At 41.4% G+C, this 24676-nt stretch overlaps 1 long non-coding RNA gene across 1 annotated transcript in view; it reads left to right on the top strand.

Annotated features, from left to right (window-relative positions):
- Window positions 1–24676, top strand: part of LOC306800192 — a 28023-nt gene that overhangs the window by 1571 nt on the left and 1776 nt on the right. The window lies entirely within an intron of this gene.

Below are 24676 nucleotides of genomic sequence, written 5' to 3' on the forward strand. Positions count from 1 at the left end.
ACCTCATTTGATCTTTCTGTGAGGGGATAAGTATAGCTGATGCTGGGGGAGAAATGGCATAGGCGCACTCCTGTTCAGGGTGCCAATTCTGCTCTGCAGAAGCAACCTCTGTAACTCTGTGTGCTGGAATGCAGAGTTCAAGGGTTATTTCTTTATGAATGCCAAGGCACATCTGGGGCCTGCTGCTACTTTTGCTATCAAAAAAGTTGGATTTTGAGTTCAGTGGGGCAAAAAACAGCCTGGAGAGGAGAGTTATACAGAAAATCAGAAAATTAGCAGCTGATTCGAAATGTAGAGAACATTATGCAGCGACCTACTTTGAGAGAGAGCAGAAGAAACTCGTGCAGGTGGAATAACAACCAGGAGTGCTGCCTCCCCACGATGAGAAAAGAGAGTAAGAACAGCACTGGTGGAAAAGCAATTGCACCTGTGTTTTCTGGAGATGCAAAGCAGTTTGCTGCAAGACCTGTTGATTTTCCCCAGGTGAGGAAGCTGGCATCTTCCAGTGGAGAAGGGTTGGGAAGCTTTATATCATAGCTTTCCTCTTACTACCTGATGGGCTTCATAGTGTTTGCTTAGGTCTGGCAAGCCTGGCAAAACCAATGTGTAATCTATGTGTGGAAGATCTGGGGCTTTTTTGTCAGCCCTGCCAGACAGATCTGATCTCTGCCTCACTGGTTGCCCAGATGCTCCTTGGTTCAGCTGTGCTGGGTGCCTGTGTATGGAGCAGTCCTGATTGCCCAGGTTTATAGCAGGGTGGTGACCATGGCACTCTGCCTGCTGCCAAGGCCAATGCATCTTGCCAGTGGCTTCCATCTGAATTGCTTCCATATTGACTGTATACAATCAATAAAAAAAACAACAAAGAGCAAAATTCAGGGTGAGTCTCCCTTGAACTCTAATACTTACTCCCATTAAGAATTTCATTTAGTATGTCTCTTCTTACAGCCATGATAATTTGGCCCATGGTCCCTGCGTGAGCCCTTTGCAATCCAATATTGATCTGTTAGTTTCCTACTGTGACTAATACTTCAAAGAAAACACCCAATGCTTTAACCCATCCTCTCTTCCATTGGGTTTATTCCCCTTGAGGTTGCCCTGAGTGTGAAAGGCAGTTAGTCATGAGGAGTCCATAATGAGAGATAGTTGATTACTTCCTGCTCCATATGTTACATGCTCACGTAGGAGACTGCTGGAACTGAAATCCTGTCTATCTGCAAGTGCATAGGACAGACCCTGGTATCCAAGGCTCCTTATCATTTCCAGGTGGGAAGAAGAATTCTTTCCTTGCTCATGGCCCTTGTAGAAGCAACTTGTAGGAAATGTCAGTGAGTTCTAACTGTAAGGTACTCACGTCTGCTGTGGAAAGGCTCCTGAAACTGGCTTTCAAAGGTCTTTCTTACTCTGATCTGACCTTCCTAGTTATTTGCAAGCACAGTTTGACATTTGGATAATTAAGCACATAATTTATGACTGAAAAGGGAGAGCATTTTTTTTTCACTGGTATCTGACCCAAGATGTGGAGAGGTCACACTAATAGGAGTCCTTATATTTAATTTCTGACTTCAGTAAACTCACCCTGAATAAGGTTATAAAACTTTACATTGACAAGTCTTGCCTTTGAGAGATATCAGCTATGGACAATGCTTACTGGAGTGAAGTGGTGCTGCTGTAGTTGGTGTGGTTCAGGATAATCTCATAGGAGTCCCTGCTATCCTTCCTTCTACGTGAAGAAAATGCTTGTATTAAATATTCATGTGGGCGGAAATATTTTCTTTGTGGTTGGCACTGTGGTTACACTATAGCAAGATAACCCATGCAGTTCCTGTGAAACCACCCGTCTATCTAAAAGGCACAATATCCGCAGGGGTGAATAATAGGATAGTCTGAACCTGAAATGGCTTGACAGGCCTTATTTTATTGGTCATGGCATGACCACACAGCTGGGATGGAGGGGGGTGGGATCATGAGGATGCAGTGGGAATTCAACAGCACAAGCAAACAAGTACCTCTGTTGTCATGAGAAATTGGGTTTCTGGAGAGAGCTTTCCACTTACAGAAAGCCACCTTCTGCTGTGTTTCTTGTTTTCGCATTCTCTGTAAGTTCGACAAGTGTACACGTGCAAAGACAAAATCAGACCCTGCTGTTGCATTGTGGAGACAAAGAAAGCTTTCATGAACAATGAGCTGCCTTGCACACACAACTCAGCCCAGCAGCTGTGGCTGTGTGTGCACTCACTATTTTGTGCTGGTACAGCAGTCCATAATTACTGTCTGGTGTTTGTCTGTGAACAACAAGGGTAGGAATTTTGTGTCTGAGCACCCTCAGTGAGTGCAAGGGGCTGGTAGCCCTTGTCCTACTGGAGCTGGATGTAGTGTGTTTAAAAAGAATATGTCTATGTTACTTACACTCATCCAGAAAAAGCTTTCTTGCTTATGCTGGGGGTTTTGTGTGCATGTTGAACCCTCTTTATTGTAGTTTAGGTGCAGTTATACTGCTCCCCCATTGTACAGATGTGTCTCTGTTGGTGAAGGAGGGCATGAGGGACTAGAGATTGTTCGTAAACTGGACTTTATAGCCCCCATGGAACTTTGGAAATGTCTGAGTCTCACATTGAGCTCACTATAGAGCTCTGGGTCTTGGGAGCTCTAATGCTGGCTACAGGATTGATCCACAGGACCAGCCATGCTGTGTGACAGTAGCTGATGCCTAACACAGAGGCCCCTCAGATCATCTCTATAGCATGCTGCAATCTGCTTGTGAAAAGCAAACCAGAGCTAGTTCTTCCACTGCAAATGCTTCATGGAGCTTGTAATAGCAAGGCGTGCTTGGCTATGACTTTGTTCTTTGTACAGCCAAGTTTTCCAAACTTCACATCTACTGAGTGAAAGGTGTAGATGTGTTTGTACACCAGACTATGGGTGCCCACTCTGTGCCCACAGCTCAACAGCATGTTTCTCTCACCATTTTAAATGCAGTAACTCTCTTTCACCTGGGATTCTATAAACTTCCTGCAAGGGCATCTGAGAAGATTTCTTGGTTTTCTTCAGATGAATCGCCTCCAAATATCCAATGTTCTGTTTTGGGATACAGCTTTAGGTTGCTGTTACTCTGCATGTTCCAGTGGTGCAACCAGTTCCTCTTTGTGTCTGTTACAGTGTGGAACCAGCCTTGTAACATTTGCCAGCAGTATCTGCTTTTTCACCAAGACCTTCTCAAGTGAAGGGAAAAATAGGCTGGTTTAGGAGTACATGGGTGTTCTCTGCCACTCTAGTGGCAGGAAAATTCCTGCCTTTCATAAGTGATATTTTTCGATAAGCAGTTTGAAATCTCCTCTGTTTTGACTTGTCAGTGCAGAAGGGTTCAAATGGAAAGAAAAGGTGATGAGAATGAACCCTCTTGGCAGTATCCATTAAAGCTATACCTTGGCCTTCTTGCTGCTCTATGCTTTGATCTGTGTGACCTGGGTCTTTACTGACCTGCCAAACAAAGATGATCAGGTCAGATGAAGATCAGGCTACAGATCTTCAAAGGGCCATTTGTTTTACAGGGACACTGAATGTCTAGGCTATTTTGCAGCACACTAGTGAGAAGCACACTAGTTTCTCTTTTTCAATTTTTTTTCTGCTTTTTTTTCATGTCTTCGTTTTCTCATCACCCAAAAAATGTGCTACTAGGTGAATGGTATTGAATGGGTTTTGGCCTCTAGAACTGGAAACACTCTCTGTAACTGATGTTTTGTTTAAAGACCACAGGAAACTACTTGTCACTATCCATTAATGAGCACTTGGCTAGCTATTCGTTATCCAAAAAAAAAATAGATGATGAAGCAGAAAACTGCACCATCCAGAGGCTACTGTTTTATACCTCCATCAAACTAATACCAAACTAACTTTCTGCACAAAGTTAGTGCATTTTCATTACCTGTACTCACTATTTTTTCCCATCATCATTAAAATCTGCCAGAATAAGAAAGAATGAGCTAAATCCACTATGAGCTTATTCTGTCTTGGAAGAGGCAGAGGCTGTTGCTCCTCCCAATGAAGGTCAAGTCAAGTCTGGACCTTATTCATTCAATGGGAGAAATAATTGCTCTGGTACATCAGTAGGTGCAGGATGGGCTATTCTTCCCACTTTATATGGGAAAAAGTGGTGGAGAAGACAGAGAGGCCAAGGCACTGACCCATGTTCCCAAACTGAGCACACAGGCTGCAGAGCAGCAACCTCATCCCCACCCAACAGGCACGTCTGGCTGCAACAGTTATGTAAATAATTTAGCAGTGGGATTTATGGCCTTCTTTCTCACTGTGGTGTCTTAGATTGCATTTAGTCACATTTACCAAGATAATTGCCCTGAACTTGTGTTCTAATGGCATGGTAATGTGTAAGAGAGGAACTGACATCTTCAGGTCACCGAATAAAAGGAGAAACCATCTCTTTTTCTCTCAAAACAAAGTGCAAAAGACTATTTTTCTCTTTTTTTTTTTTAAATTTTATTTTTTTGGCAAGTTTTCAAAGACACGATGGAGTATCTGTCTAAAGGTTAGATTGAATTCAAGGCTCTTTGGCTGTAAAAGCTCATTGCTTTGCTCATTCTCACAGTAATCAAACCAATGTGTCAGACTTGATAGTTATACTCCATACAGAAAAGGATATGGCAATTGTTTTGTGAGGGGGGAAATGGAGCTATCACTTGCAGATAACCTATTTATTTTTAAAAATTGGAAAATTTTCACTTTTGTTTGTTTTCTGCTCTGAATAATTGAAGTATTTCTGTTTTCCACAGCCATTTTCTGACACGCAAATAGCAATTTATTTTTATGTGTGATAAATCCTTTCTGTGTGCCTTCCACTCTGTGAAACAGGGTTGGGGGAAATATGCCTTTTTCCATGAAAATTCTAATGACTGAATTAAAGCATGACTCAAGTGGGCACTGTTCTAAGCAATAATATCAAAGTTGTCACAATTGTGTGTGGGATTTAATGTTCCTGGATGATACTTGCGTTTAGTCTGCAGATCCATGAGTCAAGGCAACTGTTAAAAAAATCTCTCCAAACCTTAGGTGGGGCCCAAATGACTTATTTTGAGGTGTTAATAGAGTCATTTGAAGACATAACAGAGGACTGACTTCAAAACAGGGCCAGCTGGGAGCACAGGCGATGTGGCTGTTTTCTTGGGCAGCAGCAGCCTGCCAATGGCACAGCAAAATTGTCATGTCTTCATTGCTTGCTCTGCCTCTGCCAGCGACTGGGGAAATCAGGTTTGCTGCTGGTGCCAGGGCAGGGATCAGGGTGAGTGTGTGCAGGCTGGGGCCAGCTGCTTTAGGGGTCACTGGCCCTGCCTGGCCAGCTCCCTTCTGACAGCAGGAGCTGCCTGTCATGGGCTGTATCACAGTTTAAGGGCATGCTTTTCCCTGGTGAACATGCACAAACTGCGGTGGCTTTTGCAAATCCTGCAAGATTTGTACTCTGTGTGAGCAAGGGTAGAGTCTCTGCTGTGTCCCTGCTACCAGTCTGTGATGTAGCCTGGCTCCCCTTCCTCCTCTGTTCTTTCAGCTGGATTTGATTGGGTGCCTGGTGATGGCAAGTGATGATGGAGTTTGGAGCTCTGACAGCTCTGCAGTGAACACAGGGTGGTTATATTTTCCAGAAGAAGATGTTGTTTGAACAGTTTTTGGTACATTTCAAAGTAAAAGTAAAGTAAATTTTTTTACAGTACATAGGATTTATGTCATGAGAAGAAAAACTTCATTCAAAGTTCAGGCCCCCAGAGACATGAGCCTGGTGTTCTGGGGTCAGTGCTGCTTGTGGCTGACAGGCTCCTTTTTGCTTTGACCCTCTTTGTCCATGCAGATAAATCTTGATTATGAACTATTTGGCTTTCCTTTACAAAATGGTTGTCTTCCATGATATTCCACCATGCTGGAACTGTATAGCAAATTAGATTTAGGGAAACCTCTGGATACAGAGCTCTCTGCACAACACAAACATCAGTTGAGAGTGGCTTTCTAAAAGACATGTTAGACTTTCATCTTTCATTTCATGACTTCTTTCTTCACTAAGGATTCACACTGAAGTAGAAGTACAGTCCCAGCAGTGTACTCAGCAGAGAACTAAACAGTTTTCTGGGCAAAAATTTTTATGTTCCAGCTGGAAAGGGGTCATTTTCTGGTAACCCTCACCCAGTGCCTACACATGCTCTTAATGAAGTTGTGTTAGAAGCTATTGTGTGTACTGCAGTATTGACTGGTTTCAGGAACAGAATGGCAAGTATTTCCTTTGAGAGTTTAAAAGCCAAAAATAATTTTGCAGTTGACTGTAGGATAGATACCATTACACCTGAAAGCAGCAGCATAAGGTAGTGTGTGACTGGCTTGGAACAAACATCCCAAGCAGTACTTGCTCAGATGGATATATTTCTCAGTACTTCATTCCCTTTTTTTACATATTCATAGAGGTATTTGTAGGGGGGAATATGTTGACTATTTTTAACATGGTTTCACTAAATAATGTTGTAACAGTCATCTTCAAACTGGCAAAAACTGGTGGCAGGATACCAGAGACTGGCAAATACGCAGCTATAAGTGAATTTCTTCTAGTAATTATAAAAGGTAGAAGTTTCTCCTTTGCTGTTCTAAAAGCCAGCATGGACCATATCCATCTCATGCATTTGTTTTAACAGATATTTCTGCGGAGCTGGAAATTGCTAGTTCAGTGTGGCTGACCCAGAGAGCTCTCATCAGTCAGCTGATGTGTGGCTGCTGAACACATGCCTTCTTGTAACCTGTCCAAACAGCTCAGGAAGACACATTAGTGTAAACTGCTTCCTGATTTTCTTCTGTGTAATAAACCATGCCTGTGGTACAACATCAGCTAAGGGAAAAATCCAGGTCAGTGGAGCTCTGTGGTAGTTAGTGGTAACATTTCAGAGGCAACTTGTATTTAAGTACACTTGTATTTAAGTGCCTGAAATAAGATCTTGTTAAGTGTTCAACTGAAATAAAACTCCTACTTTGTGTATGACTGAGCAAGACCAACAGGGAAAAAAAAAAGCGAGAGTCTTTGGAAAATATATTTGAACATTTGGCAGAAATATCTCCAGTCTCTCCAGCTACATGGTTAGCTCCATGCTCAGGACAAAAGCAGTATCACCCATTGGTACTGTATAAAATGTGTGTGCATTTACTAGTACTTCAGTAGTGAGTGAGGTAGTATATGTTATTATCTATAGACATTTTGGGTTTATCTCTGGACATGCTCCAGCACCTCAATGTCTTTCTTGTAGTGAGGGCCCCAAAACTGAATTCAGGATAGAAGGTGTGGCCTCACCAGTGCTGAGTACAGAGGGATGAACACTGCCCTGGTTCTTTCCTGGCCACACAGGCCAGGAAGCCAGGATTGACATTTTTGTTGACCTTATTCTGTTAAGCAGCACCCCCAGGTTCTTTTCCCCTGGGCAGCTTTCCAGGCACTATTCCCCAAGCCTGTAGCATGGCATGGGATTGTTGTGGCCCACATGCAGGAATGGGCATTTCACCTTGTTGAACCCCATACAACTGACCTCTGCCCATCCACTCACTGAACTTGACTAATCCTAGGGATGAACCAGATAACTGTAGCATCAAAGAGGCTTCAGTACCTGATGAACTTTAGGTCAAAGTGCTGCTTGAAAGGAAAATCAAGTCATTTTCAAAATGTATGTTCTTGCTAAACAGGTTGCATTATTGCAATCCTAAGGCAGTTGTTGCTGTCATCTAAGCCCTGGTACTGGGTACTGCCATGGCATTGCCTTATGGCAGCAGGACCAAACCACCAAAGGATGAATATTTAATGGAAACGTTGACGTATATCCACAGTGAATCATTTGCTTCAAAATTGTAAATAAAACAGTGTTTTTAATTCACTGCCTGGGGCTGTTTAAGTATACCATGTATGAGTTATGTCCACAGGGGAAAGGAGCTTAGGTTAGAGTAGCCCTGGCTGAAAATTTGCAAACATACAAATATATATATTTTTTTCTGATAGTGGTAGCAGTTGTCTGAATCAGTTTGCAATATAGATATGTGTATGATTACATGTCTTCTTAATACCAAATGCTAAATGTTTAGATGTGCCTGGTTTAAATGCAGTTGTCCAAACCCATGATTTGTCCTCCCATCCTTTTCCTCTGTTCTGTGTGTGTTTGCATGAAACCAGTCTTCATGTAGGTGGTCACACTGTATTTTCTCTCTTTGGACTTCTCACCTTGGTCCAGGCGGACCGTGCTTTTTCATTTCCTTTTATTATCCTCCACATGACTTCATACACATCCTCTGAACCCTGAACGGAATACAGACCCTCCTCAGGGGACTGAAAGTGCTCTGATCATAGTTTGTAAGCTGTTAGTGGACACAAGTGGATTTCTGCCCACATCTAGCTCTCTCTGTGAGGTCTCCTCATACATGAACCACTGAGATGCAGATGTTACAGCTGTTACTGCCTGATGTGCCCACTGATCTTTGATTCAATATCTGGGATATGGGGGACCAAGGTACTTATAATTTTTTTATCTTGCTTTCACATTGAAACACAACTCACACTGACCTTCGGTGGGAGGTGGGAATTCCTATGTGTTATCTGTGTACCAACTGTCCCAAAATGGACACCTGGAAAATGAAACACAAGCACATTGAGGATGTTGGATTAGAAGGAGTTTTGGGCAACTCTGTGATGTATAAAAGATATTCCCAGAGATGGGTAAAATACTTAGTTTCAGAGTGGCACAGAATTGCCATTAAGGCAGTTTGGGAAACTACTTCATCTCTCTGTCAAATTTATCATTGGAATTACAGCTTTTCTCTAGGTCAGGTGTTTCAACTGTGCCCCTTTTTGGTGTTGACCAAGGGAGCTTTTGTGTATCATCCCCTCTCTACACTGCTCAGTTTTAGGGTGAAGACCCCTGGGCCTGAACAAGAGATGTTTCTCCACAAAACCTGAAGCATTTCCATAACTTCTCTGTGGACTTCTGTCAGAGCTCCAGAGATTCCCATATACAGGACATGGCACATAGCTGTTTTTTACTTTCTGCTGACACACTTTCCTAATGACCTAACAAGAAGGGATTTAGGGCAACAAGAGACCTCTTGCTTTATCCTGTGAAGCTTCCAGATCTGTGTGAGCATGCAGGAAAGCAGTCCATGGCACCTTGCATTTGGATAAATGCCTTATCTCCAGGTTTATTATCAAAGAGTAGCCACACATTTCCCAACTTCTGTGATTTTAAGTCCTATCAGACCAGAATGTGCTTCAACATGCCTCCTTTGTGTCCAAAGTTGAATTCATCCTGTACACTGAAGGAGGATGGAAACTGTGGCAAAACACTATGTAAATGAAAATCAGATCCTGCAGTATTTAACCCATGGGAAAGAATTAAGGATTTCACAGGCATCTCCTGACACTCCTGGGGATAGAATTTGAAATACTTTATTTCTTTGAACTGAGGGTTATGGACCATGCTCTTGGCCTTTCAGAAGGAAGGCTTCTGCAGCTTGCCTGAAATGGGAGGTTTTGTTCACATTTTGCTCTCTGTGGTTATGTGATTTCTTAAGATGGAATTTATTGAGCACCTTCTTTGACAAGTAGTCTCGTAAGTTCAAAGCAATGTGCTACAAAATACACTAGTATGGAGATTAGTATCTAGTAAGACTGGCTTTTAAAGTGCTGTAAAAAAATAGCAAGAAAATAAGTGTATGTGAGACCAGAAGAACATTTATCCTACTAGCAAGTCTCCTAAGTGCTCACTCAAACTTACTGTGACATACTCTGAGGACCCAGCCTAATGGCAGAGACATTAAACTTTGGCATTAAGGGAGTGGACTGTAATCTGGCTGGAAGGGCACCCAAGAGGTTTTATTATTTTTGCCTATGGTATTTATGGCAAAGAAGCTTCATTTCTCTACAAATACATCTTATTTTGTTTCCTTTGGAGACTTCTCTGTTACAAGAAGTTGTTGATTTAAAACTATGCAGAAGTCAGCAAACAATAAATTCCTCAGAAATGTTTTCATTCTGTTTTTCCAAATGTTGTGGGCATCTAAAAATCTCTCATTGTTCCATGTGACAGGAAAGCAGAGCAGAACATCAGTTTGGGGTTTTGGCCAACAGTGCATATTCATGGGGCCAAAGAGAATAACTTGGTATCACGGCAGCCAGGGAACAGACACCCACAATTTGTTCAAAGAAGAGGAACCAGGAGAGACTCAAAAGTCCTCCAGCTTCTGACTTCAAAATAGTTCGATGGGAGAGAAATTCTCTTAGAGATCAAATCCTGCTCCTGTTTCATCAGCAAGGAGAACCCTGGTCTCCAGTGTCCTAGTTGAATACCTGGAACTAGTAGAAAACAACAAGGGACTCTGACCCCTGACTCCCATTGACTTGGTGTGAAGCATACATGTAGAAAGTTCCTCCTTCCTCATTCCCCTTCTTGAATTTACATGAGTAGTTTGATTTAATTTTCCTTTCTCCTGAATTTCAGTCCTTTTGAGGGGGATCCATCCCAGTGCCACCGACTGTCAGCTCCTCAAGCCACTGACACCAGCCTTTGCCTCACAGCTCCTACAGGGCTTGCTGAGCCCCAAGGGGTGGCAGTGAGAGAGGGAGGCAGCCAGGGCTGACTTAGGCAGCACCACCTTTGAGCTGATGCTGCCTCAGTGCTCAGCCTGACAGAGGAACAAAATGGAAATTATTCAGGAGCATGAACCAAAGTGGAGGTGCTCGTAGTACCAGTGGCATCCCAGAGGCCTTTGGCAGAGGTTTATAGATGTCAACTTTTGTGGGTTTTTGTGTTTTTTTCTCGGTGAATGAGTCACTGTGGCTGTGCTTAAATCCTTAAAATGCATTTTAAGCATTCACAACAGCATTTTTTTCCTGTTTGTGTGGCTACTTTTAAATACTAACTTCAGGTACATCCAGCCCTTTGCAATTTGAACTCTTCTCTGCTGGGTAGAAGCCATGTTCGACCCCGAAGCTGTTTAGCCATGTTAGCAAAGTCCAAAAATTGTCTAATCTCCCTGGCAGGTTTTAAAAGCTTAAGCTCAGATTTTTTTAGGTGGCTTTCCATTATAAGAGTGGGTTCTTGTGCAGATGGATCAAAATAGAGGGAGACTGAGCTTGCAGTTGCTTGCAAAGTCAGGCTGACTTTATCCTACGAATCTGCAGTATAACAACAAACCTAAATAGCATGCCAGATCTTGACTCCGTTTTTCATTGCTTCTCCTATTCTGAGGGAGCTGCTACCTTGTCAAAATATGATGTGTGCAGAAGAAAATACCAAAAAGAAAATCAAGCAACAAATGAGGTATTCTCATCATACTGAATTTTGTGGTGAAAGATGGGGCTGTTCCCTGGGACACCATGTACTAGAGATCATGGCATGGTGTATAAATTTAAACTTTTTCACTGCCAGTTTTGTTGTGTTAATATTTGGGTGCTCTGCTGAGTTGGCACTGCCGGATGCAGGTTGTTCCTTATCCATTACTGTCAGGAAATGTTGCACCAGAAGGGTGGATACAGTCACCCTGGCTGCTGGGGCACTTGCAATAGGAGATAATTTCCTGAATGGCATGAGACAGTGTGGTTTGTATATCATGAAAAAAGCCCATCTCTTGTGGCATTTTCCTCTGATTGCTGAGTCCACTGCAGAAGAGTAAAAACATATGACACTTAAAAATAGGATATATCCTCAACCATTGCAAACGCCATCTGTTCTCAGAGAAACAACTGGTAGAAAAAAATAACCTTGGGTTGAAACCTTGCATGAAGTTGCCATTTAAGATAAGTGGGGTTGGCTTTGTTATTTTTATTTTTTTGGAGGTGTGGAGAAGAGCTGTTTGATGGCAACTGAAAGAAAACAGATATGTGGAGCTGGAGTGTGCGTGTTACAGACGTGCAGAGAAGTCGTGTCTTGAAGGCCTGATAAAACTGTGGGACTGAGCAGCACAGTGGCACTGGAAGGAATCCATGCACTATTTTAAATCAATTCGTGCAGGTGACTGCAGCAAGGTGCCTGCCCACCACCAGAAGGTGGTTTCTACGGAAAATGTCTACATTCCTAGCCATAAACAGATAAGACCTAGTTTTCCAATTGGACACAGTTCTCTGGTGAATGGTACAGCTTCCTCACCCATTCAGAGTGCATCCAGACTGGTTGTGAGGAGTGAATCAGTAGCTTAGGGAATGCTGACTCCATCCCTGTATGCTGCTGCCCCAAAGCACACCCACAGCCATTGCCCTGGTAACAGGAGTGAAGTTTCTGAGCTTTGGCCATTCCCAGGAGTCAGCACTGCTTCTTCTGACCCTGTCAGGGTGTGATTAAATGACTGAAAATAATTTTGTTTTCACATCATGGCAATGTCCAGCAACTAGTCATACCACCTGCCCCAGGTCTGACACACAAATCCAGAAAGCCCACTAGTGGACTTGGTCACTTGTGCTGAGAAGTCAGGTGGGATACCATTAGTCATTTCAGTGCTTCTGCCCCTGCTCTCTACTAATGTGAAGAGCAGCTGACTTGTACTTAAGGCACATGCCAAGAAACTGTGCATGAGGTAAAGGGAACACTGCATGGTGTTTGCTCAAACGGCATAGTCACGTTCCAAGGCAGTGTCCTAATCCTGTCAGCCTCACTGTTCTTATGAGTTCCAAGTAGGACAACATGGTGAGGTAAGAAAAGGGCATTTTAATGAATAGGTTTGATAGTGATATTTCTGAATAATTTCTGTTTTTGCATCTCACAGCACAGGAATAGCTGCAGTGATGTAATGTTGCTATTTAGAATTGTTTTCAAAGTGTGTTTTGAGTTTGGTGTCTGCAGTATTGAAAATTTTGCTTTGGAAATGAGTGCGCCTAAGGTAAAGGCTGTGTGCATGCATTTTCAGGCTCTGTCTCTCTGAATTTGGACTGCCATGCTTCTGATCCTCTTATCTCCAGTCTGAACATCAGAAGATTTGAAGGGTACTAGCTTGTGCTCAGCTTTTGTGACAAGCAGATGAAGGATGAGATAAATCTACTAAAGACATTCTCTGCTTTGCAGGGGAATAAGGCAATAACCTGCTTGCCAGTGTTTGGTCCTAGTACACCTAACTCCTGAGATAAAGACCTTTTGGTACTTAACCGAGGGAATGAGTAATTCTTTTGTGACGTGCTGCCACAGCACATTTCTGTGTTCTGGCCTTAACTATGAAGCAGCAAAACCTGGATGAATTGCCCCACAATAGAGCAAAAATCCACTGTGACCTTGAAGGTAAAACCTCATGGAAGCATGAGGAGTGTTGTGGCTGGCATAGTTCACAGTGGTGGGAGAGCAAGCTTCTGATTTCATAAGTGACAAGAGAAAAACCTCAGTTTTGCAAGACCTTTTTTTTTGTGTCAAACTCTTTCATCCTGGAACAGTGTGACTAATTTACCAGTCCACAGACAGGGCAATAACACCAAGCCCTGTTTGAAAGTATGCTGTTCTTGTAATGCAACTCACACTTCCAGATTTGAGCCTTGCACATGGGTCAACTAAAGTTAACATTTTATTACTCTAGCCACATTTCAAACATACTCTGCTTTTGTCTACCAGCTTTTCCCTTTCCTGACACTGATGATTTTGATCTTCCATGGCGGAAGTTCAATATCTCTCTCAAGAAATAAAATCTTCCGTACTCTGAAACATTAGATCAGCCTTATTATTATTAATTTTTTCCAGCTGTCAAGCCTAATGCATTTTTTAAAGCATCCTCCTACTTTAAAGCAAAGTTGTGAAAAGTGAATATGTAACAGTGCATATATATTTACTGTACAATTATTTATTTGTGAGAGACCAGGACTGAAAACTCAATTTTGTTACCCCCTAAATCAAGTTCATCCCTTCTCACAGCTTTAGATCTAACTGTGAAGTTTGTAGCATTGTGCATCTTTTTAATGGGCTAAATGAAAACTCTGGTTTGGGGCAAAAATAACTTTTGTCCTAAAATGTACAAGTTGGCTTGTAGTACATCCCCACCATGGGCTCCGGTGTCTGCATCCTGTCATATTCTCTTCTGTGACTTCCAATTCATGTTGGCTGTTCTGCCTAATATTTAAACAAGTTCATTAGATAGGGCCATGTTTTAAAAATATAAAGCACATTTTTCAGGCTATGGACCAACATGTTAAAAACCATCTGTGATATCAGTTGCTCAACTTATGCTCTCCAAAGAGCCTGCTTTACTTAAGGCAAATGCTCAGCACTTACAGAAAAAAAAGATGGTCCTTAAGTACTTCAACTCACTTTTCAATATTTCAGCTAAGACTCTAACAGTACAGCTTAAATTGTATCTAAACCTGTGTTCTTTAGTAAATGTAGTGGGGTTAAGTGCTTCTGTAGTTCATCCCAGTTATTTGTGAGATGTGGAATTAGGCAACTTCTTCAGACACATGATTTTGAAAACAGGTGATGAGAGTGGTGAGTGAAAACCAAACGAAATTTCACAGCCTGAGGCTTAGGCAAAATGCCCCTTTGGCTGTCCAGGTTAATGCCATTAGCAGGGGAGGCTTCTTTTTCCTGAAGTATTTATTCCAGATGTGTTTCTTTAGCCTTCTGCTCTGCTTGGCTGACTATGGTCTATCCTTGCTCTTCTGTACATAAGTTGAATTGCTAGATATAGAATTAGGAATTATCTTGAGCTATTGAAGTGGTCTCTAAATAAGGTAAAAATACTTCTGAGAAAAAAAAGAAATAATTCCAGGTTGGATTTTTAAGCCACACTGGTATGGCCATGCTGAGGGTTACCTAGAAGTGTGGCTGTATAAAATGCAGCAAAGCTGACATGAAAGGGAAAATGAATGTCGCACAAAAACTCTGTGTTTACAAAGTCACCTTCTGCACTGCAGGGACACTTTAAAGAGGAACATTAAGGGTGATAAACCTTAGCTGTAGGGCTCTTCTGAATTTTTGTTCTTTTAAGCATATTTGATGTTTGGTACCTTATGACATATGAGAACAACAAAGGACTCCCCAAAACAGCAACACAAAATGCTGCCAGCTTGAGGTAAAAAATCTGAAAGACTTTCTCATTTCTTGCTCATTGTGTTCTGTTCCTGCCCTCAGCCACAATAAGAGGTGGGAATCTTGATTTTACCATTGAAGCAGACAGGCTTTCTGGAGCCACTGAGGATTTCTACTCGGTTTTTAGTTCAGAGAAAACAGAGCCCTACCTTCAGCTTCTTCAGTTGTGTCTTTTGTTCCTACCCCTGGCCCCCCCAACCCCTTCCCCAGCTCCTCAATAATTTGAGCACTTCAGACTTCTTCAAGGATTCCTGGTTGGAGAGAAGCAATTGCAGCAACAAACCAAACCAAAATACTTTGAACAAGTCTGCAGACTATGGAGAAACCCGGTGATGTCCTCTGCACATGTGCAGACCCACTGCAGATCCCAGCTCAGGGATCTGCCTGGGTGTGTCTGCCTCCTGGAGCTCTCACAATGCATTCCCCATACTTCTGCCTGGGGAAGCTTTACCCGAGCTTCTGAGTGCTGTGAACAGCCACCATCAGCTATTATAAATTTGTTTTCTCATATTTTAACTGCTACAGTAAAAATGAGTGCCTCACCACGGGTCAGGAGCCAGGTCTGACCTTAAAAAGCTGTAGACTCAGTTGTTATTGGAACTCAGACCCTTTTTTATGCCCTTGTTGTGCCATCAGCAACAGAAAAGTTCCTTTGCCCTTGCAAGAATGCTACAATGGGTTTTGACATGCATAAGAATCAGGAACCACGTATCTCCAAGTGCTGAATGATTTATGAACATATATTTAGTTAAAGGACAGATGACCACAGCATTCCCTGTTTTTCTAATGCATTTTTTTGCAGTCAGAGAGTAAAATGTTGAATGAAGCAGTGTCTAAGAGCACACCTATATAAATGAGGGCTGACAGCCTCACCTTCTCTACCCACACTCTGGGATGTACACAAATTCCCCCCTGCTCCAAATCCAGCCAGCATAGAGCATGGACAGTGAAAAGTTTGAGTCTGTGCCAGTCTGTGTACGTGTACTCTTCAACTTTTCCTCATTACCCTTATGGCTTGGTTGTCCCTTGCAAAGCTGCTGTCAGCCACTCAGAGTGACCCATTTTTCCATTAAAGATTTTAGATGTCTAGAATATCTGTCTTTTGTTGGTTGTGGCTTCTTGCAATTCTGGAAATCCCAGTACCATGTGAGACAGGTTTGACCATGGCAGTTTGGATAAAACATGTTGAATCACACTGTACAAGCTGTACAGACTGTCCTTGGTCATGCATGCATTTAAGCTTTGCTCTGCCACCTGCTTCCACCAATTTCTTCCACAGAAACAGTTTATCACCTTGGTCAAACAGGACCCCAGGCTCACTCTGTACTTCTAGCTTTTCCTAGAAATACCTGTTTTCATGTCTGATTACTCTGTGGTCAGAATTCTCTGACTAGTTGTTGACATCTTGTCATAGGAGAGACCCATATTTTTTGTCTCAGTCTGGTCCATTAGTGACAGAATAAAGAAATTAATACACTAATGTAAACCAGCTTTGGGACTGGGATGGTCCCCACATATCAGTTTCATATGGCTGATGTGTATTTTTGTAGATAGATGAGTTGAAAATGTTCATAAAACTTCCCTGTTTCAGTTCTTACTCGCGACATTTATTTCTTGGCTTGGTTGGTTGGGGTTTTTCGTTTTGTTTTTGTTTGTTTGTTTGAATCACCTTAAAAATTTTCTTTTCCTATTGGGTTCCCAGTTCACCACATGAGTATGTCAGCACCCATAATAAAATACAAAAACCTCATTAAAGCACTTTTCTTTTTAAAGTAGTTGGGAATGTTGAATTCTGATGGTATAATTGGTGGCTGACTTAACAAGATAGCAAAGTTTCTTCACAGCGGAGGTCTGCTGGTGTGCCAGGCTGATTAGCTCTCCCATTTTATGACTGTGTGGTCATAGCTGACATTAAAAAAATGACTGTGTGGTCATAGCTTAAATTAAGATGTTTAAGTAAGTTAACCTTCTTTACTTTGCTGGAGTGTGTGGCCAAGTTAATCAGCAGCATGGAGTTGCTGCATGACACAGAGAAGACACATCTTATTGTCACCTTTCACAACAGTGACACTGTAGAGGCATAAAACTTTATTACTGAGATTACTCCCAAATTTGTTGCCATCATCACACTAGCTGATTTTGTAAAGATGATCTGAATTGTGTGGTAGTATTGTGATTACTGAGAGAAATGTTTGAACAGAAGCACAAAGTCCCCTTGTATTGGTTAATGAAGGTTTCCAGAAATCAGTGGGAATCTGAAAGTTAACTTACTGAACAGAAGAAAAAAAATGTAGTCCTAGGACTCAATTCATGTTTAGCTATGCTTTACTTAAGTAGCTACTTCTTTCTTACTTTTAGGGTTTTCAAGTAAAGCAGATTGTGGATTAAGATCATGATTTTTTTTTCCTAGCTAGGAAATAATGTCCTTTTCAGTGAACCCCCTTTCTTTCCATCCTAGTAGTCTACAGTCTCAGATTATAATAATGATTTTAATATTTCTGGCTGAGAAATGTGGTCATTAATATTCTCATGCAGAACTCACAGCAGAGACTGTAAATTACCTGGTACTCTGGAAACACAGCAGGAGGTGTTTCCTTCCTTGGGCAGTTTATTACAGGGCCTTCATCCTGTGGCATATTACCCATATTTAATTTGCATGTTGAGTAATATCATTGTGCCAAGTAACAGTGTTCTCCTGGCTGGTGAGAATGCCTGCCCATGACAGTGAGCTATCCCTCATTATCTGTGGCTTGTCCCATGTGAGAGCAGCAAGATAACAAGTCAGGGCTGAAATTTTCAAATTCCTCCGAGGGATTTGCCTACTGGTTTTAATAGGACTTATGAGGATTAACTCTTCCTCAGCCTTGTAAAGATCTACCCTATTGTCTTTACTGAGAACAATATAAGAGATTTAAAGAAGTTCCTTTTGCTTTATCTGTGGCCATTAATTTGGGTGTGAGATGTTGTCACTGGCAATGCGGGATTTTTTATAAATAATCATAGAATCACATTAAACACTTAATAGACACCGAAGAAGGAACCCTGTCTGAACTTCCTGGGTTCATTCTGAGGGGAATATGTTTAGCTGGGATGACTTCTTTACTGGGGACCATTCTAGGGGTTGTTTCAAATAACAAAGAACAAATGACTGTTGCTTAATCAGAACAAAATAAGACCTGTTTGCCTAATGAAAATTTATTCAGCTGGAGCCAAGTCATTAAGTGGTGCTTAAATTCATATTACGGTCTAAACTTTTGGAAGTTTCCAAATAAGTGTTAAATGAAGATGTAAAGCAACAAATGCAATTTTGAATTGGGTTGGGGATTTTTCTGTGTTGTATTTTTACATCTCTTAAAAACGACTATGGTTTATAATGGCTTTTCTTTTTTGCAGCTGTTAAAATACAACAATTTACTATTCATCAAGGTGCCTCACTTCAGAGGCATTGTTATTAGCCTGTAAAAGTACAATTTTTTCCTGTGCCCCAAGTTCGGGGTTTTTCTCCATGGGCAGTTTTTCTGCACATGCTTGCAAAAGCTGTGACACGGTAGTGTGTCCTGATGTCAGTCACCTGGTGGAGCAGCAGGTGGAGGAGGTGATGTTTTCAGGTGTTGACCCATGCTCAGCTTGTGGTTTCAGAAAACAGCCTTTTGCTAGCACAGCACACATCTCTGAGGTGGGTGGGGAGAGACTTCCATGCACATGGAGATAAAGGCACCAGAGTGCTGGGTTGGAGAGGGAAATCTCTCAGAGAAATGAAAGACTTGGTGGAGTTGCTGCAGGAGTATGGGAGTAGAATTTCCCCCTCTTTTCTTCTTTATTTTCAAGACCCCATCAACATGCCATCCTCATGAGGACAGGGAAGAGGCCTGAATGATAAAAGTTGTTCAACATTAGTGTGATTCACACCTGAACATTGTCTGTGAAAAAGTGCATCTTCCTGCCAATAAACCAGCTGCTGTCTATAGCCTTTGAGGTAAAGAAAAACCCAGAAGCTGTGTGTGTGTACACTTAAGAGAAGGGCTGGTAAAATGAGATCAAAGACATATTAGTGCAAAAAGTCTGATATTGAACAGACCTGTAGTGTCTGTCAAGTGGGATGTTAAGGTGTCAGGTAAGTTTTGGCCACAAATATTTTCTCTCTGGTATTTTGGATCAGATGCATTGATTTAAATAGAACTGGAAAATGTTGCTTAATGGATCATGTATATACTTATAAGAGATTACCCTGAGACTGTTATCTTAGATCAGCTTCTTTATTTTAAAGTCACACAAATACACTCTGTGAAACATCAGTCTCATTTGGCTAAACTTCCTGAAGTAGTTAACTTTTATTTTGCCCTCAGAAGGTATTTGGTTTGGTTTTACAAAGAAAAAGTTTATAATTTTGACAGATGTATAGGCTTGTTACATCTCTACTTGTATGCCAGTGAAGGTTTGAAAGCACTTATGTCTCTTATCTTTCACACAGGTCTGAGATAAGGGAAGATTTCCATCAGTCATCTTCCTGGCTCTCAGATCTAAGGTCAATAATGTTCCTACTCTCTTACTGTGATATAAGGCTATAAAGCCATTGCAGCTATGAGTCTATAAATGGGTAGGCTGAGGTCCATGCTTTGCCAATTTTTTCCCCAGCAGAGTAGGGCTGATTTTCTCTTTGTTCTGGGAGGATGCACACTGGGTGATTTTCCCAGCCTTGCTACAGTGTGGTGTCTCAGCTAGCAGAGCAAGATGTTGTCACAGGGCAGCAAGCCAGGTCTGAGAGTATCCATGTGCACCTTCCTTCCCTGCCTGTGCACTCATTTATGCAGGCAGACAACCTGTACCCAAACTGCTGCACTGTGGGTGGACACAGGGGCTCTCTGGAGGCCATGGAGGAAAATGGGCATGGCTCTGGCTGTATGCTAAAATGTCAAACTTCTCAGAGTATCATAATTTACACCTAAGGCTAATAAATGGATGAGATCTGGGGAGCAGCTCTGTGGAAAGGGACCTGGGAGTCCTGGTGAACAAAGAGCTCAATCTGAGTGAGCAGTGTGCTGCTGCTGCTGCAGCAAGGAAAGCCAGCAGGATGCTGTGCTGCATCAACAAGGGCATCACCAGCAGAGGTGGAGAAGTCATTGTCCCTCTCTAACTGGCACTTCTCAGGCTGCACCTGGAACACTGTTCAGTTTTGGTCCCCACCAGGCAAAAAGGTGTGGACAGGCTGGGGAGGGTCCAGAGAAGGGCAGCAAAGATGATCAAAGGCCTGGGCAGGCTGACAGGTGAGGGAAGGCTAACAGAGAAATGGATTTGTTCTGCCTTGAAAAAAGAGGATTAGGGAGACCTCATCACCATGTTCTAGTATTTCAAGTGTGGCTACAAAGAAGATAGAAATTCCCATTTGCAAAAAGTCACATAGAAAACACAAGGGGTGCAAATTATTCTCAGGAAGATTTCAATTGGACAAAAGAAGGAATTTTTTCACAATGAGAACAAACAGCCCTTTCACAGGAAAGTGATGCATTCCCCAGTATTGGCCACTTTTAAGATTCAGCTGGAAAGGGTATTGGGCTGTCTTGTCTAGACCATGCTTTTGCCAAAAGAGGTTAATATTGTATATAATAAATTACTTTCAGCACTGTTGCTCCAGATACCCTGTGTTTGGTGTCCTGCATTACTTTTTTTTCCAACTTGTAGTCTCTCTGCTGTCCTGCCTTCTACTAATATCAAGAACAATGGGCAGAGCAGAGTTCAGTCTCTCAGCCAGTTGTGTTTTAATCAGCATGCAGAGAGGACTTTATCTGTTGGAATACCTTCAATGCATTTTAGGCAGGCTCCCTGAAATCCAGAAATTCATCTTGCTTAACACATGTGGAATGTAGCACCTAGCTTAAATAGGGACTCCTCTTTTTCCTTGACTGGGAACCTCTTTAAAATCTCAGCACACCCACACACTGAAGGTCGGGCTCATTTGATGTGTACCCAGCTCTCCCTGGGTGGTACAACACATTGCTGCCTCTGCACAGCTTTCCTTTTAATCTGCTGTGCTGGGGTTTTCAGCAGTGAGACTATTGCAGTCTCTCTGCAATACAGTCTCTCTGTAAAGGAACACTTGACACTATTTTTGGGAGTAAAAGGGTGAATTAAAAAAAAAAAAAAAAGACATACTGCCTGTCTTTCTGAACAAACATGTAGTTTGGGTTTTGATGTGAATCCGTAGTTTTGCTGAGTTTTTTGTTGATGTGCTAGATGTGTGAAGAGAGGTATTTTTTTTTTATGGAACATACACTCTCCTAGTTCTCTCTATTATAGTAGACCTCAAATCAAGCCCTGTTCAAATTCCCATTTTGGTTGCCCAGCCTTCTTTCCCAAAATGGTACAATGCTGAGTGGAGGCAAATTATTTTATAGCTGCGGTAATGGAGGACACTATTAGTTCAGTAATAATGTGAAGATTCCTAGTTAGTGGAGTCAATACTTTCAGGGCTCAATTTCAGCCTCCTTCATGGGTTTGACTGAAGTTCAGCCAACAACTTAAAGGTTTAATAAGAAGCTATTAAAATGAAGCCTAAGTGAAAGAGGTGATAAAAAGAGGGATTTCTCTCCTACATTGTATCAGGCTCTCCTTCTTTTGTTTCCAGGTCTCCTTTAGTTCACACCAAAAATGTCTCATTCTCAAGGTGTAAAATTACTCGGAGTCAGACATAAATTTCTTCAGTCTGAAACTTTCTTGAAACCTGAGGTGTGTGTTAGGTATTCCAAGGTCTTTGCTTTAACCTTACACAAGAAACTGACTGTATTTGAGGCATATCTGTGATTAAACTGATTGACTATTTAAATGTGTTATGGCTGGATGAAAATAATGTTTTTTCATTCCAGTGATACTTTTCAGTTCATTTGCAATGGTGATACTTGTAATGTTGGCAAAGGAGAAACCAACATTCCTTATGCTCTCCAGGTAAAGAATGGCTTGTTGGACTAAAGTACTCATGAGAGAGACGCATGATGAAGTTCCTGTTCTGCTGTTCTCTTGTGTCCAGGGTAATGATTTTTTTTTTTTAGAATTGGCATTTTTCTCTGAAATAGTTTCTGTTTACCAATTTGGTCAACAGAATTTGTGATAAAGAACTTCTTGGTAATCTCTAATGTGAATAGCTTGTGTAAAGAGTCCTGTCCATTACTGGAATGCAAGGTACAGTTTCAGGGGATGAAAGATGCAAATGAGAGATTGCCATGCTTTTGGAAGGAGGTAGACTCAATGAGCCTTTACTCATTTCAAAGCATACCTTCACAATCCTAGCATTTTCTCCCTGCTGAAGCAAAACAATTACTGTGCTTCTCAAACTCTTGTTCCACCATGCCAGTGTATCTCCAAGTAATGCAAACCATGGAGGTCTGGGTGCATCTTCAAGCAGTACCATGCTGCAGCACCCCATGGAATAGCCATAATTCACCAAGTCTCAAATCTTTAAAAGATCTTGGTATCATCGAAGATGAAGGTTATAAATCATTTTGAGGTCAGCCAATTTAAAGCAGATATGTTTTCTCTGAGGAGACAAATTAAAAAACACATTTATTTCAGTTTTTCAATTTTACATCAGAATTGTCTGAGTATATCCCATTCAATTTCCACTTCTTGTATCAAGTATTTATTATTTTTCCAGAAAGTTGTAACTAGGTTAGAAAGCATCACTAGGTCAGTTCTTAGTTTTATAATAACAGCCTGAAATCCCAATGCTGACCACAGAAGTGCTTGTTCAAACCTCTTTTTTGAACAGTGCCGGCTGTAATGGCAATAACAATCCTATTTGGAGATCCACATGGGGAAAATATGTTTATGTAACACATCAAATTGGAGTTCTCTTTCACATATCTCTTGTAAATACACATTAGAGCAATAGTCACTGGGGAAATTTATTGATGTGATCTGTTAGTAAGAGACTACAGATTATTCATGAAAACGGTAATTGTTAAAGCCAGCTTTGCAGGGCTAGATCTCTGACTGACCAAGTGATGCTGTATTAATGGAAATAGTTATCTTTAAAGAAATTGCATCTCTTGGACTGTTACTGAAGAAAATAACAGGCTTCAAAGACAAGGCGAAAAATTAAACCATCAAAATGTGTGAGAATGCATTGCTTAATATTACAATGTTCCACAGCTGGAAAACAATTAGTGTGATGGTTTGCTGGAATACAATAAAAAAAGGTCACCTTGCCTTTGCCAACCTGTTCTGATCAACAGTCATTTTTACAAAATTTCAGACAGGCAAAGAAGTTGTTTGACTCTAAAATCTGAAAGAAAGCAAGTGGGTGTTTGAAATGAGGCAGCTTAGATTTTTGGGAATTATTTGGAAACACTAAAGCCTAAAGTGTTAAATTTTAAGCAGCATTTGTCAGGTGTCCTTGGGCAGCATCCCATTACAGGCTCAATAAATGTATTAGTGGTGGTGGTGTGCCCCCCTAGAACAAAGGCACCTTTGCATTCTTCAAATCTCTTTTGAGTGGTGACTGTGCAGCACTAGCCACAGCTGCAGCCAAGGTACAGCAGGCTTCATACCTTAATACCACACAATTCTAAAGGTGCGTTGGTCCTTTTTCAGAAGCCACTCTACTTCCAAGAGCAGATGCAAACCTTATCTTAAAGGTTGAGCTCACCCAGGTCATGTGTGAGAGCTTCTGGATCTAGTGCAGGAAAAACTCTTGTACCTTCTCACATCCCTCCCCTTAACCTCTCACACAACCTGGCTTCTGATCAGCTAGCTCTCCTGGTGGCTCTGTTTTCTTAACTTATACTCTTCCAGTTTTGGCACATTCCAGGCATTATCCTAAAATGCTCTTCCTAATATAGTGTGTCACAGCTCTAAAGTGCCACAGTCAGAGACCTCTTAACCTCTCTGTGCAGCTGCAACTGAGCAGTGTGTGAGCCATAGCCTTTGATGTTCTTGCTTATACAGGGTAGAACTTTTGCTTGGCATACCCCACCTTATGTTAAAAAGCCATTTTCAGTAGTGGCCTACACTGGGAATCTTGCAAAGAATTTTAAAAAGCATTTGACAGGGTGAAGTGAAAATATTTCATACTCTTTCACACAGCATTTTGGACTATAGGTTTTGTCCCTTCTATATCTTCCAGTATTTGTATGCAGAATCAGCTACAAATTTGCCTCTCTCTTAAAAAAATAATAATAAAAATTGAAAAACTCTTTAAAACCTCATTTTCCCTTGGCATTTTTCCCCTACTCACTCCTCTTTATACATATGTTTGAAAATGAGAAATAGAAAAATAACCTTTTTTTCAATTTGAAGGAACGATGTCCATTGAAAGGATCTTAATTAAAATAGGAACTGTTAAAATGACTATTTCACTTCATTAATTCAAATTCTGCTTGTGAGAATGTGAAAGGAAGTATTTTTATCAACCTGTGATTTTTGTAAAAGCGTGTTTTTATCTGTTCTAAAGAACTGGGTAGCACTAATTTGGCAATATTTCTGGGAAATTAAACAGTAAGAATAAAAGAAAGAATGTTTTTGTGTTATCTTTGGGTTTTTGCTGTTACTTTGCTTAGAGATTAACATACAAAATTCAGTTGCCTTCAGAGGGCTTCACAATCATTATAAATTGC

Source organism: Erithacus rubecula (genome assembly GCF_903797595.1).
Source record: "Erithacus rubecula genome assembly, chromosome: 3".
Classification (NCBI taxonomy): Eukaryota; Metazoa; Chordata; class Aves; order Passeriformes; family Muscicapidae; genus Erithacus; species Erithacus rubecula.